This window comes from Callospermophilus lateralis, chromosome 2, assembly GCF_048772815.1.
Source record: "Callospermophilus lateralis isolate mCalLat2 chromosome 2, mCalLat2.hap1, whole genome shotgun sequence".
NCBI classification, from domain to species: Eukaryota; Metazoa; Chordata; class Mammalia; order Rodentia; family Sciuridae; genus Callospermophilus; species Callospermophilus lateralis.
This window is the reverse complement of record NC_135306.1, coordinates 27,072,637-27,098,309: the sequence shown is the minus strand read 5'-3', so window position 1 is coordinate 27,098,309 and position 25,673 is coordinate 27,072,637.

Below are 25,673 nucleotides of genomic sequence, written 5' to 3'. Positions count from 1 at the left end.
CGCTGAGGAGTCTCACTCAAAGCTTCCTGAGTTCTCAACCAAGCATTAATGACTCAAACTTCCAAGGGAGTATCTCAATTAGCCCTGTTTTCCAGATGATCAGTCCAGGACCCTGAAGCCCGATTCCTGTCCCTGGTCCTCATCTTGGAACAAAATTATCCCTGTTGAGAAGCTATGCACCAAATAACTGCCTGATTTTCACAACAGGCTTACATCTTAGGACTCCTTTGCTGCCACTTTAGGATAATGAGCCTATTGATCATTGCTGTGTTTCGATAAATATTTTTTTCCTGATAATGAACCAATTTATAATCTAAAGTCAGACGATGTCAACCTTTGGATTTTCTTTTTTTTAAAAAAAACATATCATCATAATTGTTATTATTTGGTATTACCATTTGGGTTACATCTTAAAAAATAAAAGGCCTTTCTATGCTTATGAAAGCTACTTCTTCTGGGGTATTGTGTCCTTGAGACATGTCCCCCTACCACACACACACACACAGCATGGCCTCACAAATGCTGAGTCATTCCTGTAACTTTCTCAAAACGCTCTCCTGCATGATCCCATTTCCAACAAAACCCCCACCTCCTAATACCCCCTTTATAATTCTGCGGCTGCTGTTCCCAAAGTGCCTATAATACTCCAGGCCTAATGCCAGATGCAGTGGAGAATGCAAAATTTCACAAGGCTCAGCCAGGCCCTCAACACTCAGTCTAAAGGGCATTAAATAAAAATTAGTATGATTTCATGAGGTTAGAATATAGGAACTATGTAGGGTATCTTGCTCTCACAAGGGAAATCAAGGATCTATCCACTCTGCCAAGCCTCATTCTGCATCACCGCCAAGGAAAAGGGTGTTGATAAGAGCTGATCAGGTTTAATTTTGCTTGGGCCACTGGGCCAGAAAGTGGTGCTTTTGGTGTGATAAAGAAAAGAAGCCAAAGTTCAAGGCTCCCAGGAGCTCTTTACAGACCTCCTTTTTAATGTCTCTTCACTATCTTCTCTTTCTCCCTGATTTCTGAAGTAAGAGAGGCCTGGGGGTACCCATCCCCAAGAAAGGACTTTCTGTTCCTTTAAGTGGAATCCGAGTGGACCCGGAGGAGGCCTCTATGCCTACCTAGGCAAGCAAAATGCTTTCTTATAGTTCTACAGGAGATGCCATCAGGTGTAAGGGGGTAAGAAAATTTTTCCAAAACACTGCAAGTTCAAGGACTGCAAACTTTTTTTCAGTGTTGTTACAGTTCGGATGGCCCCCAAAAGCTGCTGTGCTAATGCAGGAATGTTCAGAAGTAAAACAATTAGATTTTAAGAGCTATGACCTAATCAGTCCATTCTTTGAATGAATTGACTAGGTGATAACTATAGGCAGGTGGGGTGTGGCTGGAGGAGATGGGTCACTGGAGGGATGCCTGAAAGATCACAGGTCATCTTCCCTGTGATCTTTCCCCCCTTCTGCTCTCCTCTCTCTCTGCTTCCCGGCTGCCATGAATGAAGCAGTGCCTTCCACCATGCCCTTCCGCCATGAAGTGCTGTTTCACCAGGAGCCCAAAATAATGCCGTTCAGCCCACTAGGAACTGAACCTCTGGAAGTATGAGCCAAAATAAACTTCCCCTCTTCTAAGTTGTTCTTGTCAGATGTTTTGATCACAGCAACACCAAGGTGACTAAAACAAATGCCATACTAAACTGCTGTTTAAAACACCCATCCAAGAAGTATTTAATTTCCAGTGAGAAAGTTCCATCTATGACCTTGCTATTTACTATTAATTAAAGCTCAGAATCAGTGACATTGAATATTAACGTGGATTTGTGACCAGTAGAGAAGCAAATGATTTCTGACAAGTAGATAATCCCACAGGTTGTGGTTTTATTGCCCCATAGCATATTAACAAGTTTCATATCTAACCTAGAAACCTCATACCAATTGTTCCTTTTATAAAATTGCCTAAAGTTATCCCATTCTTCAAACATTCTATGAGTAAGATTTGTCATCTGTGACATTTAATTTTATGTGTCAACTTTCTTGGCTATGGTACCCAAATACATAAGCAAATGTTATTCTGGATGTTTCTGTGAGTTTTGGGATGAGATTAACATGGAAATTGGTAGACTTTGAGTAAAGAAGATTACCCTCCATAATGTGGATGGGCCTCATCCAATCAATTGAAGGTTTAACTAAAACAAGAGAGAATTCTATAGATGACCTTTGACCTTGAACTACATTATCAGTTCACTCTTGAGTCTCCAGCCTGCCAGCCTATCCTATAGATTTGGGTCTTGCCAGCTTACATAACTGTGTGGAACAATTCCTTAAAATCTCTACCCTCCTCACCCCAGTTTGTACATCTTAGTGGTTCTGTTTATCTAGAGAACCTGACTAATATGCCAATTTACTGATTCCCTCACTAATGAATGCATTAAATAACATCTTTGACACACGCTTATTCTATGGCTTTAAAGAGTCTTATTTTCATTTCACTTTAGAAATTTATAATTTGACAGAGGACAGAGACTGATGCAGAGATGAGGAAAGTTCCTTTGCTGGCCTTGTCCCAGCCTGTATTTCTATAGAGAGCTTCCAAAGCAGGGAGTGGCTGTGGCAGCAAAGGATCCCAGTGTCTGAGAGCTTAAGCACTGGCCAAATGCCAACTCACGTCATCTCATCAAGACCACAAGAAACATATTGTGCAAAATAGAAATTCAAAATAAAATTATATGCAAAAAATTAATAAATGAGTTTTTAATTATAATCCAACATATAGAATAAATACACATGCAGTCATACTGAGAGAAATAGATGATTCAATAAATAAGAAGAGAAAACCTTCCCATGCAGAAGAATTCCAAATACTTTATGTATATTCTCTGCACTTTCAGAGGTGGAATGGAGCTCCTTATTTCTTTAATGTGGGATGCACCCTATGACTGTCTTTCAAAGAGTACAGTATGAAAAGAAGGGGAAAAGAGAAACTTCACAGTGGAGAAAACTGACAATACTAACTCATCCAGGTGACAAGGACAACAGCCACCGTGAGAGCATGTACCCTTGATTTGATGTAATCACAATGGCATCTTATCTCTGGCTTTGTTCCCCAAAATACATCACCCAAATTAATGATGAGAAAAGCATTAGACATGTCCCAACTGAGAGACATTCTGCAAAATGCCTGACAAGTACTCCTCTTAAAACTTTCAAAGCCATTAAGAATAAGAAAAATTCTGAGAAAGGGTCAAAAATTTCAAGGTCATCAGAAACAAGGAAAGTGCTCTTCAGAGAGCACTAAGATGCTGACTAAATGTAATGTGGTGTCCCCCATGAGATCTTAGAACAGAGGGGAAACCAAAGAAATCTGAGTAAAGTATGGGCTTTAGTTAACAATAATGTGTCACTATGGGTTTATTAACTTCAGTGCACCAGGCTAATGGCAGATGTCAATAACAGAAGAAACTGAATGTGGGTACATAGAAACTCTCTGTATTATTTTTTATATTTTTCTGTAAACCTAAAGCTATAGTAAAAATAAAAAATTATTTAAATAATACCATCTGCAAATTTTAAAAATCAAATCAACCTGATTTGAATCCCAATCCCCCCTTTTATTGACTGTGGTCTTGGACAAGTCTTTGAATCTTCCTTAGCCTCGCCCTATGCTATGATATTGTTGACAACCTCACAAGGTCATCATGAAGATGACATACAGAAGCACCAGGTCCCCTTCAGTTTGACTTTAGGGCTATTAAGAGCAGTTGAAGCCAGGCACAGTGGCACATGCCTGTAATCACCAGTGGCTTGGGAGGCTGAGGCAGGAGGATCACGAGTTCAAAGCAAAGTGAGACACTGAGCAAGTCACTGAGACCCTGTCTCTAATAAAATACAAATACAAAATAGGGCTGGGGATGTGGCTCAGCAGTCAATTACCTTAAATTCAATCCCAGGTGCCAAAAAAAAAAAAAAAGCAGTTGAGTGAACCCGAGAAACATGCACTTTATTTTACCTAGAAATATATCTCCTTTGCACCTTTATTCTTGAAACACTCCTGAGTAGGGCAAGGTATAGGGCCTACCCAGGACAGTGGGCTGAACAAATATAATCTCAATAATTCCCAAAATATAGCTCTTAGTGCCTCCCAATCTCCAGGGTTCTGGGCCTATAGTGTGCAAAGATATGGTTGAGCCTCCCTGGGCTACAGGGGAGAACAAAACCTGAGTGTTAAATGTGTGGGTTCTGTCCTCACTTAAAATAAGCCTAACTTTGAGGGGTGACCTGCTAGGACACTGAGACCAGCTTCCCAGGACCTTCTGCTTGGATGTGGGAGTCGAAGAGCACTCACAGGGCCTAGAGTTATCTGGGAGGAGGCTCCTAGAACAGGTGCCCATCTTAATCATGCACTGAGCAGTAGGAAGGTGTCAGTCTTTGATACACTGTCCCTCCTAAGCAGTCCCTTTTCCTTTTCCATTATTGCTCATGTTGTGTTACTGCATGCAATCAATTTCTTTCTGCACATTTCAGAGGACTTTGGGTGTGGTGGGACTGGTCAGCTGAGTCTGCTTGCCTCTAAAGAGAAAAGACCCCTATACTAGGTTGGCATCCCTATTTGTACAGCCTGATTAGTCAGGATTCAGACAACCAGATCCTTTCTCAGAAAAAGTGTTGAGCTCACAGATGCCCGTTATCAGAATCCACAGCAGAGGGCAGTGTGGGTGCTCCATTCTGGGAGACCCTCTCCCAGAGCTACAGCTGAGTAATGGGTCTTCTGCTGTTTTCCCCAGAAATAAACCAGAAACTAGGAGTGTTTGTTTTCTATTACAGCATGACAAATAGCCACAAAGGTCACCACAGACGGTGTGGCTTGAAGCAACACCCATCTGTTAACTCAGAATCTCATAGGTCAGTAGTCTGTGCTTTCATGCTTACATCCAGAGGGCAACAGTGGGTGTGGCTGGCCAGAAGGAGTGATCCAGGAAATAAGGCCCCTTTGCACTGGAACCATAAACTTGACCTGCTGGCTCTCTAGGGCTATGGCCACGTCTGTCAAGAAAAGAAGAAAAGGATAGGATTCGAAGTCATTTGGAAGTGTGTAAAGGAGCAGCCAGATTGGGATTTTGCCTGGTTTGCAAACTTTTCTGAGTGTTCCTGAAACTTCATTTCAGATGTCAATTCCATTTCCAGGGGGTTGGGGATGAAGCCCCATGGTAGAGCACTTGCTTAGCGTGTGTGAGACTCTGGATTCAATCCCTAGTGCTCTCTCTCTCTCTTCTCTCTCTCTTCTCTCTCTCTCTCTCTCTCTCTCTCTCTCTCTCTCTATATATATATATATATATATATACACACACACACACACACACACACACACACACACACACACACAAGATAACTGAGACTATTGGACTCATCAGCACGCTGAAGTTTGTCTCCAAAAAGAACTACTGCCTCTAGAACTTTTCTTCTGTTGGTCTGGCCCCTCAGGCTGCTCTTTATTCTCTTTTCCAAGTACTCATGAAGAAAATGGAAGCCTCAGAACTTCAGAATGCAAAAGCAGCCCAAATCTCTCCCTTCCACTGCTGTTGCTATGGATCTTCAGGCTTTACCTAGACTTAAAAGCAAGTCCCCGAGCAGAAACGGAGTTGATTTTACTATTCCAGCTTATAAGCCAGAGAACCTGGCAGCAGCCTTCCTCTTCTTATTTTCTCTAGCCTGCTGTGCTCTCAGTTTTAAAGAATAGAGGCAGATGAAGACAGATCTGTGTTCTTTCTTGGTTTGAAACACTATTGACAACCAGTTCGGAAGCTTTTAAAATGAACACATTTAAAGTGTGCTCAAATTTGAAGAGCAATCATGGGCATTTAAGTCATGTGTTTGGTCCAAGATATCAGGAAACGGTCTGTTACCTTGGATCCTTGGGATTTAAGATCCCAAGGAGTCACAAGAAGAGGAATGTGTGAACAGATTATTCCAAGAGAAGCAGCAAATGATTCTCTCTTTGCCTCTCCTGGTAATAGTCCCACATAAAGGATACAGTTGTTGGTCTTCTACAGGTTGGGGGATGCTAAATCTGGTGAAGAGTGAAGATATTACAATTAGGAAAAAGGAATTAACCTATAAAGTCCCTGGGGGAAAGGCTTATTACTTTGAGTTGACTTTGAGGTATTTCATTGTCTACTTCTGTGCCACCAACTAGCTTCACCAGGGCAATAGACTCACCACACATACTTAGCACAGAATTATTGTTTGTCTTCAGTAACTTACCCTGGTGAGCCCAGGTGGAACAAGATACAGTTCCAGGACAGACACCGAGCCACTTACTGAATTGTGTCAAGTTGTCATAAATAGATGGTTACCCACAGCTTCCTTTTGGGTAGTCTCCCCAGTGGTTATGGCTGCTCCCTACTTCCCTACCAAATCTGATTTTGTCTTTCCAAGTCTGATTAGCATATTTCCATTCAGCAACCAAGGAATCCCAGACCAAGAGCACAGTCTCCATATGACCAGCTTGTAGCAGCAAGTACTTAAAATTCATTAATTGAATCCAACACTTTCTCCTTTACTTCCAAATGAGACTGTTCTCTCATCTGGATCGGACTTACTCCTTAGACCAGATGTTATGCTCAGCCTCTGCGCAGATTGGCCATATGAATAAGGAAGACAAACTGTCTTTACTTTCAAAGGCATTGCTGCACCTAGGTGTCACATACCTGAAAAGACCTTAGGCACTTAGTTTATTAAACCCACCTTGAGAACAGTTGTGTTTAAATGGTGGTTGTTCCCTGGTTCCAAAGGCTATTTAGGCCCTTTCTGACAAGTACATTGTCAAAGCATGTGGCTGTTTACTATATTGACAGCACAACCTTTCCCTTCAGGTTGACACCGGAGAAAACATTATAAACTTTCAAGTGTACAATCTTTATCCAAGTTCTGGTTGCAGGAACTAATATTTATGAAGAATTGCCTAAAGGGTGTGTAGTCCACCCATTCCTCTGAGCCGTCAAAATGTTACCTTTCGATCAAGTGAAACCGTCAGAAAAAAATTGATTTGGCTTTTGCTAGTTGTGTCTGGTGTTTTGACATTAACCTATGAGGAGGGAGATCATTTTTAAGAGGCCATAAAAATTTTGTTTGGTAGCCTTTTATAGACATGTTGTCAAAGGCTGTCACAAAGAATTTTCTTGCGGATTACACAGGAGCAAATTTCTCTCCATTCTTGGTTCCAGGAATTTGATTTTATCTTATGTACATTGTGAATGAGGCCTCTTTACAGTCCTTGCTAAGAAACTCAATGTTAAATTGGTGGCCCACCTTTAGCAAATGTATGGGACCTCAGAATCTTGTGTACTAATCTTACCTTATCTTTTTTATAATTTTGCTACTCTTATTTTTTTTCTGTTTGCGCAGATATCCCAACTTAATCTTATACTCAGTTATACTTACTGTGTTTTTGTAAGCTGCCACAAATTCTTTGGAGAAAATGGCAAACATAGATATATTTCAATTTTTATTAATCCAAGGATCCATGTAGATCAGGCTCAAAATGACATTACTTTCAAATAACATTGTGAATTCTTCAAAGCTGACTAAAAGGGGATTCCATTTTTAACCTCCCATTTTTGAAAACACAGTATAGGGTATAGCACTGTTTGCAAAAATTTCATTTCCTTCATTACCCATATTTCTCAGGCTTCTCTAGTCTTCTCTTTCCTACTCCATCAGACTGACCAACATCTCATTTCCAACAACTATCTTCTTTCTCTTCCCATTCTCTCTGCTCCATCCATTTATTATGTGATCTTTCTTCATCAAGCAAGATTCCTTTCCTTTTTGGACAGGGGAAATTTAAAAAAAAAAATATGGCTGGCTACTAGAGGATTCCCTTTATTTTTCTTCCCTGTGGTACTAAGATTAAACCCAGGTAGGCCCTATCACCAAGCTACATCTCTGGCCCTTTTTATTTTTGATTTTGAGACAGGGTCTTTACTAAGTTTCTAAGGCATCCTCAAACTTGAGGCCATCCTGCCTCAGCCTCCCAAGTCACTAGGATTGTAGATGTGTGCCACCAGGTCTGGCCCAGAAAATCCCTTTTGACAGGAAGAAGAGAATAAGGAAAACAATAACACTCCTAGGTTAATAATTTGTCTCAGTGCAAGTAAATTAAGTTTATCAATTACTAGATCTTTATTAAATCTTACTTAATAAATCGCATCCCCAAAAGTCAGTAAGCACCTCTGATTATGTAAGAATCTTGAGTTCTCAGGAAGAGAAAGAGCTCTTCCTAAGAGTTTCCTTTCTTTCCAAAAATAAAAGTAAAATGGAAAAAAAAAAAAGAGAGAGAGAGACCATACTGAGAAACAACACCAAAAGCAGGAAAATTCCACGTGCAAGAAAACATTCTTGACATTCTTATCTTTAAAAATTAGTACAACAGGGCTGGGGTTGAGGCTCAGTGGTAGAGTGCTCACCTAGCTTGTGTGAGGCACTAGGTTTGATCCTCAGCACCATATAAAAATAAAATAAAGATATTGTGTGTCCACCTACAATTAAAAAATAAATATAAAAAGATGGTACAACATAAACATCCAATATTAGAGGAATAATTAGGTAAATTATAACCTATTCATGTAATGGGTTATTGTGCAGCCATTAAATGTTTATACTGAAGAATATTTCACAACAAAGGAAAAAGTTCATGCAATGATAACTGAAAAAAAAAAAAAAAAGAGAAACAGCAAATCGCATTGTGCCGTAATCTAAGGATCAATGTGTGTTTGCACCTCATGAGGGAACAGTAAAGGGTAAAGGAGGGGTGAGTCACCATAAGATAGAACTGTGAAGAACACTGACATTTTATGGAATGTTCCAGAAAAAAAAATACCTTCAAAGGAGACAGGAAGATATAGCAAAGAAGCACAAGAAGGAGTGAACAGAGAGCATAGCATCACATTTATTTCTTACCACATTTAGTCCTTATAACAGTCCTAGTGGGAAAACCTATGATATACTCATTTTGCTATTTGTTAGATTTCAAGAGATTAAGCCAGAGGTCAGGGGATGGGGGCAACAGAGATGGTGCAGGCCTTCAATTCCAGGTACTTGGAGAAATGGAATGTGAGCTGAGGTCTGCCTCTAGGCACCACCCAAGCTCTTTGCTTTCCCTGACACAGAAGAAATCACTTCTAGATGTGGATGAGTTTGTGGGCTAGGTGGGATCAATCAGTAGTATTTCTTACTCATGAAGTACAGTTCTGATTCAATGACAGAAGAGGGGAGGAAGGGTAGGAGAAAGGACCCCAGGGTGAGGCATTGTATGGGGAATGTTAACTCCACCCTCTACAGGGCAGTCAAGGTAAAAGGGGAGGTGATGTGGCAACTCACACCCACTGTCTGCTGGGGACAGAGTAGGAACATGACTCAGTGTCATCACATGTTCCAGTTTGCTTACAGAGGCACAAAATCTGGATTGGATCTTTCTTTGTAAATGTTTTGATTTTTCGATCCTGGGAGCTAATGGAAAGCATTTTTAAATACTGTGTAGACTAAATCTGTGTTGTAGATAGATCCTCATTGTAGACCCCGGCTACCACCTCTACTGCTGGTAATTTGTCTTCAGGAACCACACCCTCCGCAGTATGGACCCTAGGCAATGCCAATCCCCAGGCAAAGAAGAAACCCCTAGGCTGAAGGTAGGAATCCAGCAGGCCTGGCTCTGTGCACTTATTTTTCCATTTTCCTTCCCCCATTCATCTTATTGGCCCATCATTCAGCCTCCCCTGATGAATGCTTTGTTGGGTTCTGTTCCATGGAGTTAAAGGAGCATGGAGTGTCTCTCATCACAGGCCTTTTCTAGGAAAATAAATGGCCAGCTCCCTGGAGTTGGGGATTTTTTATGCAATGACTTTCCTCTACGAGATTTATTGCAGCAGCTTTGTGAGAGATTTGTAGTAAGTAGTGTTCAGGCTGTAGGTCTTAAATCCTCAATGCCACAGTCATAACTCTCCTGGAAGGAAATGATAGAAGATCACAGTAGCTAATATTGCATTATGATGATACTGTCTCCACAGAAATGATTGCGCTCTCACAGCTACTGTCTTACTTAGGAGACGGGAACGCTTCGAATGTGCTGGAGATATCTGTCCTGGCAGTATTCTCTGAGATCCAGGACCTATGGACTGTGGAAAAAGAGCTAACATTTACCCAGCACTACCACCCGCTTTTCACACATGAGGAGATAGAGGCTCAGGGTAGTTAAGTCATTTTCCCAAGCTACAAAACTGCAGATTTCAAAGCAAGGCTTATCTAACATGCCACCTAGAACACATATAACTTTAACATATAAAAGAAGAATGTTTAGTTAATCAAAATTGTCAAAAGTGAATGGTGAAATATTTTTATCATTTTAGGTTTAAACTAAAACAATTTCATTTTTAGATTTAGTCTACAGCATTCAATAAAACGGCTGAAATGACACTGTGAGGAAGCACTGAGACACACCCAAGCGATAGCATAATGATAATCTGAGTCTCTTCAAAAAGTCAACATCTGGGGGTGGGGGGAAGTCAGCCTGCAGTTTTAGATTTTAAAAGATTGAAAAGGCAAAATAACCAAATGCAATAATACATAAACCTTAATTGGATCCAGGTTCCAAAATGGCACACATATAAGATATTTTAGGAACAATTGAGGAAATGTGAATGTAGACTGGATGCTAGATGATATTAGGGAGCTATTATTAGTCATTTTAGGATAATGGAATTGTGGTGGTGGAGGAAAAGCTCTATTCTTCGGGGATAGATGCTGAAGTACTTAGGAGTGAAGTGTTGTGACGTCTGCTCTTAATTTCAAATGTTCTAGAGAAAAATTATGCATGTGTGTATCTGTAAGATATAGCCAAATGTTATCCAATGTTGAGTGTAGGTGGTGAGTATTTAGGTGTTTTTTATATTATTCTTTCAACTTTTCCATGCACTTAAATTTTTTTTGGTGAAAAGAAGCAAATAATATTTGATTGGATGAAAATACCTTAGAATCATAGGGGAGGGGCTGAACCAAACAGGATAAAAAAACATTTTGAAATTCCTGTAGAAGAGCAAACCTCTGAGATAGCTGGAAATATGTGTTCATTATGGTATATATGAAAATATTTTAAAGGATATGGACACATATTTTCATTCATGTGAAAATGTATTTGTAGGTAGATAAACACTTATATAACTGTATCTGTTTGTTAATGGAACTATAAATAATCTTTTTTTCAAAATTACTTTTGGGTGTTTTTTGTTTGTCCTGTTTTGTGGTACTAGGGATTGAACCCAGGGCATTGCACATGGTAAGCAAATGTTTTACCACGGAGCTACATCTTCAGAATTTTATTTTAAAGTAAGGTCTTGATACGTTGCTCAAGTGGGCCTTGAATTTGTGATCCTCCTGCCTTAGCTTCCCAAGTAACTGGAATTACAGATGTGCACTACTGTACCTGGCCAAAATTAGTCTTGTTATACCACCTTTTCTATTAACATAATCATCAAAAAGTATGTTCGTGGACCAAAACAGAAAAATATTATAATAACTTTTGCTGTGTTGTGGGTTTACAGTAAATATTTTTAAAATCCATTCTAGAAATCCACTCTAAAGAAATATTCTATACTTTTATAACCAGTAAATGCATTGAATTTATTGCATTACTAAAAAACAAATCATGTGGGCATTCCAGCCCCATGATTCTAGCATGCTTAATAAGATCAGGAGAAAATAAGAAGTGAAAAATTAAATAATATTTTAAGCAGCCTCAGAAAGTTAGAACTTTGGTTCATAAGTGCTTAAATAGTTCTAAATAAATTATAAGAACAACTGGCTGAAATGCCTCAGCAAACACAGGCCAGGTGCATATTTTTGTAAATAAAGTTTTATTATTATTGGGACACAACCACTCATTTATTTACATATTCCCTGTGGCTGCCTTCGGGCAGTAATGTAGAGTTGAAGAGTTTTTAATAGAGACGTATGTGACATGAAAGCCTAAAATATTACTATATAGTCTTTCAAGAAAAAGTTTGCTACACCTAGTCTAAAAGTTTTTATGTATATGGAAAATGTATATATACACATTTTTATGTATATATACATATATTTTAAAATAAAATAAAATGGTGGTGAGAATACATAGTGCATACTTATAGAAACCTGACCTGGAAAATTCTCATTCTCAGAATTGAGCCAGAGAAAATAATCAGAGAGGCAGGGGAAAGTTAAAAAGGTAGCTCATTACAACAATAGTGGAAATAACAGGGGCAACCATTAAATAATTGATAAGCATTTACATTTGTATATGATAGAATATTATACAACCATAAAAATGATATTTTTTTAAAAAAAGTACTTACTACTTTTGTAATCAGGAAAAAAATGAGATTTTTAAAGAATAAAAATGAGATTTTAAAGTGCCCACTTATGTAACATTTATGATGGTATTTAACTAAAATAAATTATAGAATATCTATTTATAGACCTCACATAAACTTACAAATGTAAAGAACAATGTCTTGAAAGACATAAACAATACCATCAACAGTAGTTCAGGAAGTGAAGTTCAGGAGGACTTTTCCTTTCTGCCTAATATAATCTAAAGTATTTTGCTTTTTTACAATGAGTATGTATACCAAGAGAAGCATGTGTGTAAAAAAAAAAAAAAAAAAATATATATATATATATATATATACACACACACACACACACACACACACACACACACACATATCTCCATCTATAAAAATAATTCTTATTAGAAGTCTTTAAATGACTTAATAAAATGTTTATGAAAAGCTGAATGCAAAATTACAGAACTAGTTTGATATGAACTTCAGGAAGAAAATGTACACAGGAAAAGTACTGAGAAAAATGTCAAAATATTTAGTGACTAATATTCACCTCAAGCCTGTGATGCACTTAACAACAGTTTGGGGGATGACTTTGGCTTCCACCATCTCCCAGGATTCTTGTTCTCCCATCAGCACCTTGCTGTAAAGTCTCAGGGAGAAGATACTTTTCATTTCTGCTCCTATCTCCACCTGAGGACCCAAGAAATTTAGGCTGGCCATACCTACTCTGTCCTATGGAGAGGGAACAAACTGTTGATTCCTGAAGCTTATCATTTCAAATGAGTCCACTCAGCTTGGGTGGTGGGTTAGATTTTGCAACCCAAACGACTACTAGTAGTAGAAAAGCTCCATCTCCACAAAGAAATAACGGTCTCCAGGTAAAGAAAGTCAGTCTTGCTTACTTTTCCTGTTTCATCAATATCTTTTGTCCTCTCTTAGTCCCGTTATGCCTTCATCAACTAGCTCAAATATTCTATCAAGAGAACTGGGGCTATGGTGGAGCACCTGCTTAGCATGCACAAGGCCCTGAGTTCAATTCCTAGAGCGTGTATGCATGCACAACACACACAAACACACACACACACACACACACACATACTCCATCATGAAATGTTCTGGGTTTGAATAGCATGAGCTCTTAATTTTAGGAGATAGCATTTATAATGTGTTTATCTATCTGTATATATACCGAGTGTGTTATATGCCTCTGAGTACATGTGTTCTATGCATATCTTTATGTTTTGTGTGTATCTGTTTATTGTATATATTTGTATATCTGCATATGCCTCATACATGTGTATATTTTTATGTATGTAGGCTTCCTATGTTGTATTTGTGTGTTTATCATTTGTTCATGTGTGTTGAATGTATCTGTATTGTCATATGTGTTTGGGTGTTTAATCTGTATGTGTGTTGTGTCTGTCTTATGTATGTGTGTGCTTGTGCATGCATCCAGCTTCACTAGTCTGAGATTCATAGGACTTCCCTCCATGAGGACACCTAAAATACAACTAACTGATTCTTCATTTTCATGACCACACCATGATCAAAGGTACTAGACTAGAGGAAAGAGAGAAGGGTATATAAGAACTCTTCTGTAAATCTAGAATGTTTCCAAGACAGAAGAATGGATAATGAAAATGAATATGTACACCGTGGAACATTATTCAGCCACCAAAAAAAAGAATGAAATTCTGTCATTTGCAGCAACATAGATGGAACAAGAGGACATTAAGTGAAATGAGTTAGGTAGAGAAAGACAATTATTGCCCGTTCTCACTTACATGTGAAAGCTAAAGTTGCTCTCAAAGAAGTGGAGAATAGAATAGTGGTTACCAGAGCCTGGGAAGGGAGTTGGAGAAGGAAGGATAGAGAAAGGATGGTTAATGGGTACTGGGTGCAGTTGGACAGAAGACATAACTTCTGATGTTCTGGTGTCCTGAATGGTGCCTGTGGTTGACAACCATTAATTGAGCATTTCAAAATAGCTAGTAGAGAGGATTTTGAATGTCCCTAACACAAAGAAATGACATATGTCTGAGATGATAGTTAGGCCAATTACCCTGATCTGATAGTTACATGATGTATACATGTATTGAAACACCACACTGTAACACTCCCCCCCTTACTATATGGCAATTAAAATGGGAAATATATTAATTTTTAAAACTGCCCAGTTTATCAGAGAGTCAATCATTTCCTCTTGCTTGGGGCTTAAACTTTTCATGGATACTTAGCTTTTGTCCCAAGGCACCACTAAAATTGTGAATTCCTGACCAGCAGAATTAGAGTCAAGCCTGGTAGCTCCACAACCACAGGCCCAAAGGCCAGCTCCCTAACTTGACAAATTGCCATTCCTATTAGCTCCCCTACAGTGTGATCATCTGTGATCCAAGTCCCCTTTCATATGTGTGTCCTGAAGCATTAAAAAGAACATAGAAATAAAGAAACTCAAGGTGAAGTACTGGTGGCTAATTTATGGCAAAACTGTACTTTCAAGTGACTGGGGGAGAGGGGATATGGGTGCTGGGCCTGACTGAGTCTCAGCTAAGAGGAGGGTCTGGAGAAAGAGAAGCAAAAAGCTGCCTGGTTAGGGAACTTTGGTCTTAGATATTCGAATCCTCCCTAGGACTGTGTGTTGCCATGGGCTCACATTTTACAGATGGCTACTGTGGATTTAAATATTCTTCCCTCTTCATCCCTCCCAACAAGTCAATTAAGACTTCTTTGGAGAGGAGTGGATCTGCCCTTCCCTGCTTCCTGCTAGGCTGGAAGCAAAGTGCTCAGCTCCTGGAGGGCGAGTGGTCTGTCCTTGCTCTCAGCTCACTAAGCAACCTGTTGACGAGCTTATAATTACCAGAACTGTGTGCCACACAATGAATGTTCTTGGGGATTTTAATGATCGAAGTGAATGAACATGCTTCAACATTTGGAAACGTGCTTGAGAAGGATAATTGCTTTAAAGTGTTTCACAAATTGTTGCTAGGAGACCACACCAAGACGGGCCTTTTTTACTTACAACTCGAAGTTCAACTGGCAGGAAATTCTCATTCAAAATATAGATAAGCAAATGGAACAATTCAAAAAAAGGAAGAATGAGAGAGAATCCTACTAGCTATTAGAGAAAATCTTCCGCTGGGAACAAAATGGAGAATGGGAGGCAAGAACGATACTGATGACCATTATGGACTTGCATCTCTGTTCTGGTTGGTCATGTGATCTTGGAGAGTTCTTTCCATGTCTTTAATTCTCAGTTTTCTCTTTTACAAAATGGCGATATCAATAGCTCCCTCAAAATATTGGAGATAACAAACATGAAGATGTACCTAGCATATAATGCTCAATATTTTAGTTATTTAATTATTTATACACATTTCTTTCCAAAATATAACTAGCAGAATTATTTTCTGTCTTAATTTGGATCATTCCAAAATGATCCCCTGACACAAGGAATTGGGTATATAAGTGGCCTGTTTTGGAGGATGATTCCTGCAAGCTAAAGTGAGATGGTGGAAGAAAATTAGACCAGAAGAGGAGAAAAGTTATATTAATGAGCAGGAAAGTTTGCTATGGGAAGGTCTTGTGGGGAACTCTCTGAAGGATCAAGAAGGACCAACCCTGGTACTGTCCCACTAAATGGTGGGGAAGCTGAGGTATTTATCCACTGCTTCTCATCTCTCTGTGGCTGAGGGTTTCCAGAGGGTATCTTCAGTTCCCAACACCTCCACAGTGTCCAACAGTAATTTCTGGTGGAATAAAAGAAAACCCTCAGGCAGAAAAGCAAAGAACCACCAGCACATGAGGCAGAAATTTGCCTGTGTACCCAGGACTGTCCTGTTACAACTGCATATAATCTCAAAGGTGGACCAGAGGGCTGTGGGGTGAGGCATTCACAGTATCTGCAACACTTGGGATTCAAGAAAAAAAATTAGTTGAAGAAATTGAGGTAAAATAGAAACAGATGCTTTGTAGATAGAGCTGAATCTTTTTTTTAAACATTATTTTGTAGGAAGGTTGACAATGAAGACTAGTAATATTTTTTTCTTCTTTTCTAGACTTCCAACCAATAAAATTTAGCCTGGAATTTGGTCAAGGGTTCCATATTTGTTTGGGCAATATATGGGTGAGCAAATCCCTTATATACGAAAGTCCCTTGTCAACCAAGGTCTAGGGGATCTGGAAAATGCTTATGGGCTTCAACTATGGCTGAACTTCAGGCCTCAAGCACCACATGAGAACTTTGCGCACCAACTGTATTTGGCAATCACATTCTCCTTCTGCATGGGTCAGGAAGGAAATACTTCAGCTACTTCCCTACCTAGTCATCCCTCCCTACCTAACAGCTGTTCACCATCTGGATTACTAGCAAGCCAGGCAGGGCTCAAACTTGGTGCTCCCTAGTGTGAAAGAGCAAAAGCAGTTGAATGTTTCCCACCAAAGTTTTCTCAACATGTCTTTTCCCCACCCACCCCTAGGAAGCACTTGAGCATTATTACCATGATGTCTCCATGCTGATGGTTCTGATAGGAAACAGGGGATACGATAGGACAATACCTTGGGCAGGAACAGAAAGACTGGTTGCCCTCCCAACCCCAATCCCAACCTCTCTACTTCCCTTCCAGGAACCATAAAGATGAGATATGGAAGTCTGAAAAGGAGCAAATGAAAAACAAGCAAGAAAGAGACAATCAGATATTATATGCCCTGGATGGAAGAGCACAACACCACTTGTGAAGAAGTATCGATGAAAGTTGAACCTGATACTGATCTAAAATCTAGTTTTAGGTGGCAGGGTACAGGTAATGGAATACCATGTTGAATGCCACCCCCAGGAAAGAGTAAAACCCAGACGGTGGGAAACTCTACAGAACAACCAACTAGATTTCTCCAACAAATAAAGAGAAACCTATAGACTAGAAGAGACTTAAAGCTATATTAACTAATTGCAATGTGTGACTCTTATTTACATAATGAGGATTATTTCAGTCATCAAACAAATGTAAGTTTATGAGAAAGGGAATTTTACTGGCTTAATATTATAATGAGTAATATTATGATGTTGGTAACAGAGGAGGTGGGGGTGAATGGGCAAGTTTCCACATGGGTTGATGAGGAACCCTGGAGTTCTTGAACTATTTTTGTCTACTTTTGTGTATATTTGAGATTCTCCACATTAAAAATTTTAAGATAGTCAAGCACAGTGGCATGGGCTGTAATCTCAGCACTCAGGAGGCTGAGGCAGGAGGATTACAAGTTCAAAGCCAGCCTCAGCCACTTAGAAAGATCCTAAGCAACTTAGTGAGACCCTGTTGCAAAATAAAAAATAAAAAGGTCTGGGGATGTAGCTCAGTTAAGTGCCCCTGGGTTCAATAAAATAAACAACAACAACAAAGACAAAAATAAAAAGCAAAACCATAGCGTCAATAGAGAGGTGTGGCTATCTTCAGGGCTGGCCAGCGGGCAGTGAATTCTATTTCAGCAGGAGATATATTTTGGATCTGAGGAGGTAGGTACTCTGTGTGTGAGGAAGCTTTGGTTCTCCAACTACAAGAAGGATCAGAGTGAGGTCTGGAGTAGAAGGAGCAAGAAGCTTCTCAGATTGACACTTGATCTTATGGATCCAGCCCCTTGCCATGCATTCCTCTCTGCACCCTGAGGGGACCTGCCTACCATTTTTCATTAAAACAGGTCTTCAACCTCTGATGTGAGAGATATAGATAGCTGGTGTGGCTACAGTCGTGATTGTGAATGATGAGGAATAGTATCAATTAAAGAATTTTGATCCATTTAAGTTTCATTACACTACAGCATGAAGCTAAAAGACTTATCACTTAAAATAATACTAATAATAGCAACTAATGGTTATTGAGATCTGACTTTAGGTCAGGCACTAAACTAAGCACTTTTTACATATCATTGAATTGTCACAACATAGCTTTGATAACTGTCCCTGTTTTACAGATAAAGGAAAGTGAAACTCAGATCATGTAACTCCGCCAGGGTGACAGAGCTGAGATGTGGCCAAGCTGGAGTTCAGAAGTACTGTACTAGTTTTCTCAGGCTGCCTTAACAGATTACAACAGACTGAGTGGCCTGAAAAATAAAAATTTATTCTCCCACAGTTCTGGAGGCAGAAGTCTGAGATCATAGTGCTAGTAGGGAGGGTTCCCTCTAAGAGCTGAGGGAAGGAGCCATCCCAGAGCCTTCTTCTTGACTTGGAGATGGTCTTCTCCCTTTACCTTCAGGTGGTCTTCCCTCTTTAGGAGTCTGTGCCCACATTTCTTCTTCTCATTAGGTCATCAGTCTTTGCAGATTCGAGTTCATTCACCTTAATGATCTTAAATATAAGTAAATATAGTTTTCTAAGGGGGTTAGGACATAGGAATTTTGAGATAACACCCTTCAGTCTATAATCCCTTTGTAGCCAGATTCCAGAATCCACACTTTCTCTTCTCTCCAAGTTGCCTCCCATAAACAGACACTGGCCTGGGTAAACCCAAAGACACTCAACTCATATTTCAATCTGTTTGTGTATGCCAAGTATGACCCTCAGTGCACTGTTGCTATCCACTAGAAGTCCATGGCTTACAACTGCAAGACAGAGAACATTAAACTTGCTTAAGCAAATAAAAAAAAAAAGGGCACTGTGAGTTTATGAAACTGAAAACTCCAGAGGTATTCACCTCAGTCCAGATGCCAAACCAACCTCTTCATCAATACCCACAAGATAATCACCCCTTCTAAACATTTCATTGATTTCGTCTGTTTTGCCAAAGTTGTGCACATAGCCACCAAGTTTATGTGGGGAAAATGGTCTCTCTGCTGCCACATGGGGAGCCTCCTCCATCCCTCCATCTCCCCTTCCTCCCTCTTCTCTCCTCTCTTAGGGACAACATGATTCCTCGCCTGTTAATGCAAAAGTTTAGCAGACACCTTATCTTGATGGAGAAGGGCTTTTCGACTTCCCCTTCCACCCCAAATGTCATTTCGAAGTGTTTCTTCTCATCAAGCGGAAAACTCACCCTCAGAGGATTCTGGCAAGCAACTTTTTCCCCACGTCTTCACTTGCAACTCCTCACAGTTCTGACATTTGGCTGTGGGTAAAGCTTATACCCCGGGTCCCAAATAAGAAGTGTTGACATTTTGTAGAATACAGGGCTTACGCACAGGAAATCAGCCCTTGGATGAGGAACCCAACCTGTTCATCCCACTGAGTCACCACAGGGCAACACATGATGCATATTTGACACTGTTCATGTAATACAGAGTAGTTTGTGTGATTAATCAGCATCTCTTATGAGGCAGGAAAAGATGACACATAGCACTTGGAGAAAGAGAGGCCAGGCAAGATGTGAGAGGAGGCAAATCAGCCTTTAGGCAGGAAGTTTGCTACTCCTGGAAAACATGTTCAATTCTCTGCATTAAGTGTCTTCGGTAACTGTATATCTTCTTTGTATTTTTGTGCTATGGTCTGAATGTTTATGCTCCTTACCCCCAAAATCATGGTATGAAATTTAATCCCCAATGTTGTTGGTATGAAGAGGAGAGGTGATTAGATCACAAAGGCGTTGCCCTTGTGAATGAGATTAGTGACCTTATAAAAGGGAGTGTCTCTCCACTTCCTCCACGTAAGGACACAGCAAGAAGGAACCATTTATGAAGCAGGGAGCCCTCACCAGACACTGAATCTCCTGGTGTCTTGGTGTTAAACTTACCAGTCTTTAGAACTGTGAGCAATTAAATTTCTGTTGCTTATAAATTACCCCATCTAAGGTATTTTGTTATAGCAACCCAAGATTAAGAAACCTAGTTTTTTCATTTTGTTCTTTTTGGAAATGTAAATCTATGAGAGATATTTTATAGGGAATCAAGATATTGTGAACTGGTTGAAGCTAATTTGGTCAGTCAGCAACTGTCAAGCTCCTTGAGTAATATTATGGTTTGTATCTGGAATGTCCCCCCAAAAAGTTCATGTGTTGAAACCATGGTCCCCAATGTAGCAAGGTTCAGAGGCGGGACTTTTAGGCAATGATTGGATCATGATGGCTTTGACCCCATCAGTGGGTTAATCCATTTGATGGATTAATCTATTGATAGCTGAATGGATTACTGAGAAGTGAGACCAAGTGGGAAGAAGTAGACCACTGGAGGTGTGACCTGGAAGGGTTTATTGTGTCCTTGCTTACTGGTTCATGCCTATTCTCTCTCTCCCTCTGTTCCCTGCTACTGTGAGCAGAGCAGCTTTCCTCTGCCACGCCCTTCTGCCATGTGGTTTTCCTCACCCAGAAAAATGGAACTGAATCCTCTGAAACTATGAGCCAAAATAATTTTTTCCTCTTCTAACATGGTTCTTATCAGGAATTCTGGCCATGGTGATAAAAAACTCATTAGTTACAGGTAAATATTAGTAGCATGTAGTAGTTATTAGTGAGTGACTACCTTACAATTTCCACACCAGGTGAGGTCTTAGATGATGCTCTGCCAAGGCTACAAAACTTTCCTAGCCAGTAGGTACATGGAAAGTCTGACAACTGGTTATTGATTTTTTGTGGAAGACCCATTCTCTGCCTGAGGCACTACAAGTAATATTGGCATGATAAGGTGGACATGAGGATAGTCTGAGGATTATGGCAGGACCAACCAGCCTTTTGCACGGTCAAATCACAGACTTCATTTACCAGTGACAACAAGACCTTGAGTACCAAAAATATGACCAGTAACTTGGACCCGTATACCTCATTCATGCAAGAGCAGGGGAGCCTCAATCTTTCTAACCCACCATATGTCTTGAACCACGTTCATATACTCTTTCAAGAATATCTCTACCATTTCTTATACTAATTAAAAAAAAACTCTCATGTGAGATTTTGATAAAGATATTTGAAGTGCTATTTAACCATCTTTGGGGTTTTTGTTCCTGATGAGAGAATTTTTAATGCTAACTACCTGTCCTGAGATATATATTATAGTTTATTTGAAAAAAATATATATATATATACACACACACATATACACATATATATATTCACTGAATATGTATACATATATATGTATATACATACGCACATACATACACATATATGTATGTGTGTATGTACATATACATATATATTACTATGTACTAAAAATACTTGTAAATACCACAAAAATTATTTTTATTTCATAATGGGACAAAATTTACAGAGGTATAAGAAGAATCTTGGGGGAAAGGAGGTATAAGGTATAAGGAGAATCTTGGGGGAAAGAAAATAATACGATAAGGCTGGCAGGTCAATTGATAATTCAAAACTTTCCTCTGCTTAAACATGAAATGACTTGTGTTTGTTTTCCTGTTAGAGGATGTTCCACCATGGCTGGACTTGCAAGAGCTAATTTCAACCCTCCCTTTATAGCTCCCCATTTTAGAAAGGGTAGTTTATTTTCCTGCTGTCAGCACAAATGTAAAAATTAGGAACACATCTGATTGCACCTGTAGTTACCCACTTGCAGCCACAATTAGCCATAAGCACCCTCCAAAAATGGCAAAAGCTGTTAAGCATGCCTGCAATTAAGTAATTGTGGGCATCATTAGTTGCATCGTTAGTCGCATGAGTAACTTTTATGGTCGCCATGGCTACCTCATGATACAAAATTACCCACCCAACGAGGGAACAGTAGAGCTGAAACTGACCCCCCCCTTCTTTTCCAATTTTGTGAAAATTGTGTGCTTTTCTCTGGTTATTTCACACAAGTGATTAGGGAATGTTTGCAAATATGAACTGTGTAAAAAAAAAAAAATTGTCACCCTGGGTCCCGTGTGTTATCTATTTTTGTTTTTGTTGTTAATTTAAAATTTTTTTTTTGTTTGGGTATTTTGACATATAACAAAGTGAACCAAGCCTCTCTCTCCCCCAAGAGACTAACTCACTTGTAGTATCTAGGTGACAGCATAATGTTTCATCTATATATTCTGTCCAATAAAGAAAGTTTATTTCATACCATTGTGAATAGTTTCCAATTTGAATATCTACTACAAATTTTCAACTGGAGAGCTTTACTTCCTGTTAGAATTGAAATGTTTAGCTCTTTCTCTCAGAGAATTTTAATCTGGAAGGGAAATGGGTCCAGAGACCTATTAGATAGTTCCTGCTTAGAGAATAGAATTATGATCTGTGGAAATGTCATTGAAAAATGTATGCTTAAGGAATCTCCAGCCTGAGAATGAAACATAAGATTCTTCTAAATCTTTAGAAATATATACTCACAGTAGAATAGGGAGATGCATATTTTAATTTATATTTATTTATATCATGTGTTCAAGGGGCTTTATTGAACAACAGGTTAATCATCCCTAAGTAGCAAACACATTTCTGATTTACCCATCCCAGAAATGAGAAACTAGGCTATCAGTTCCATGTAAGGGTTTAGAAAGTATGGAATAGGGAAGGTGACTCAATAGCTCAGTCTGCCATCTCTCCATTGGCCTCATTTCCCACTTGAAGAGACATAAGATCTTATCAGACTTTCTGACCCTACCGTGGACAAAAAGAAATCTCCCTCTAGAGCCCTGCCATCCAATAGAACTTCTAGCAATGATGGAAATATGTGCAATGTCCAATCCAGTACTCATTAGTCACATGTGCCAAGTTAGTACTGGGAATGGGGCTAGTATGGCTAAAGAAAAATTTTTAATTTGATTTGATTTTACTTAATTTTAATAGCCACATTAAGTTAGTAGCTACAATATCATCTAATGCAACTCTAAAATATATGGTTACAGCCAGAAAAGGGAGATCCAAGTGTGATCAAAAGTGTGATAAATGAATGGAAAGTATTTATTTATTGTTTTTGGTACTAGGATTTAACCCAGGGGTGCTTAACCACCGAGCAATAGACCCAGCCCGTTTTTGAATTTTATTTTGCGACAGTGTCCTGCTAAGTTGCCTAGAACCTCACTAAGTTGCTGAGGCTATCCTTGAACTTGCAATATTCTTGCCTCAGTCTCCTGAGCCACTGGGATTGTAGGCATGCGCCACCACACCCAGCAAAAGTATTTAGATCCAAAATCATAGGACATGGTCTTGAGGCTTCTCCAACTATTGGCAATATGATTGTAAATAAAATGCTTCTCTCTTACCCCACACTGCATTCAAAGAGATGACCCTGGTGGTAGCATGGAGATTGGGAGCAATCAGAGGGCATCTCAGTGAATCACATTGTCTTCCTGTCACCTGGGGGGCTATACTCTATACTATATAAAACTGGGGAAAACACAGAAGAAGTGAGAGGAAAGCTGTTCTTGTATAAGTTAGGACCCTCTTAACTGTGACCAACAGGAAACCCAACCTACATCATACAAGCATACTATGAAAAACCCAAAGCTAGTACTGACTCCAGGCAAATGGATTCAGGCCTCAATGCGAGTCATCTGGATTTCATTTTTCTCCAGTTGCTTGGCTCTGACTTCTTACCTGTTAGTTTCTGTGGTGGGTTCCAAGTGGTAGCACTAAAGCAGCAACTGGCCAAGTCCCTACAAACTCTCAAGTCTATCTTCACAGTAAACAGGCCTCTCTGGAGTCCTTGGGCTTCTGGGAGGAAGGTGAATTGAAGCACTGTAGAAAAAAAATAACAGATGTCCTCTAATATCCTGTTTTCTACTTTGAAAGACAAGAGCATTGACCCTTTGAGTAATCACAGAAGAATGAATCTAATTCAATTCAAGTCAACTCTTTTCAGCAAACACACCCTAAGACTCCCTAGGAGACTTCTGTTTCTAACCAGATGCTTGTGATTACCATAAAAAGGCATCTCATTTTGGAATTGCATCTGGCCTTCAACCTTCATACATGATATTGCTTATACAACAGACTAGAGTTAATCATTTCTACCAACTGGTTCTGAGATGTTTGCATCCTTTAGGATTGTGCTAAGAATGGACAATAGTTCTTCACAGATTCAATTTCCACTTGATTGAATAACTTGAGTGGCAGAAGACTCAAAGTTCATTCATTCGTGCTGATAATACTATTTAGAAACCACAAATACATTCTGCTGGTTTTCTTTCTTTATGCTGCTATTCTAGAGGGAAAAGAATTGAGCAATAGAGTGGATATTATTTGTTTATTCAGTCAACTACAATTATAACACTACTATGTGTCAGGAATGGTGCTTGGTACAGAAAGAGTCCATCAAGAAAGTCAGATACTGCCAGGCATGGTGGCACACACCTATCATTCCAGCTGCTCAGGAGGCTGAGGCAGGAAGATCGTGAGTTCAAATCCAGTCTCAGCAAAAAAGTAAAGCACTAAGCAACTCAGTGAGATCCTGTCTCTAAATAAAATACAAAATAGGCTGGGGATGTGGCTCAGTGGTCAAGTGCCCCTGAGTTCAATCCCCAGTACCCCCCCAAAAAAGAAAATTAGATACCATGTAGAGTGCTGTGGTACAGTAAAAGCAGTGGGCTTTCCGTCAGGCTTGAGTTCGAATTGTGACTTTGACAGTAATTATAACTAAGACTCGAGCTTCATTTGAAAGATTTCTAAAAACCCTTGAGCTGCGAAAATCTCTGATTCCATGAAAGGTTACATCCTATCAGCATGAGTAAGGCCTACTGCCTGACCTTTGAGAACTAACCAGCAAGCAGAAAAACACGCCTTCACCCTCAGAATTCGGCACACACATCTCTTTTGGGATTTAAGCTGAGAGGATCAAATTAAAGTAAGAGACACAAAAGGAGCTTTTCATTAACTCTTAGAAGCTGTTTTTCTTCTTGGGACCAACTTAGTATAAAAGAATCCCCAGGAGCCTGTACACACCCCTGCTGCAGGTTTGGATTTGAGAAAGAAAGGAAACTGGGCAGGAACTCACCAGCTAAAAGGGCAGGGAGAAGGGCATTGGGGCTCGCTAGGTATGAGGCAAGCAGGATGCAGTGGGAGGCCAAAGGCAGGAGTGGTTCACCTGGAGCGAAGGAGGAGTGGCTCCCCAGAAGTAACCACACTTTCCCCAAGTGGACTTTGCAAATCTGCAGTTTCAAAAGCTCTGCTCCAGAACCTGTGTCCAACTGCTTACCTAAAATCGTGGTTGGAGGTTTCAATGGCACCTCAAATTCAACAATTCCAAACTGAACTCATGATCTACCCCCATGCCCATCAGCAGCAGCCTGATTTTTCTCCAGTGCCCTCTCTCTTAATAAGTGGAACCACTGTTTTCAGTCAGGCAAGTCAGAAAACTAGCATTCCATTCACTAACCACTGTCCTTTCCTCCCTGATTTTACCTCTTAAATTGGTCTACTTCACACCTGACCTGGTCTGAACAAGCTGATCACCT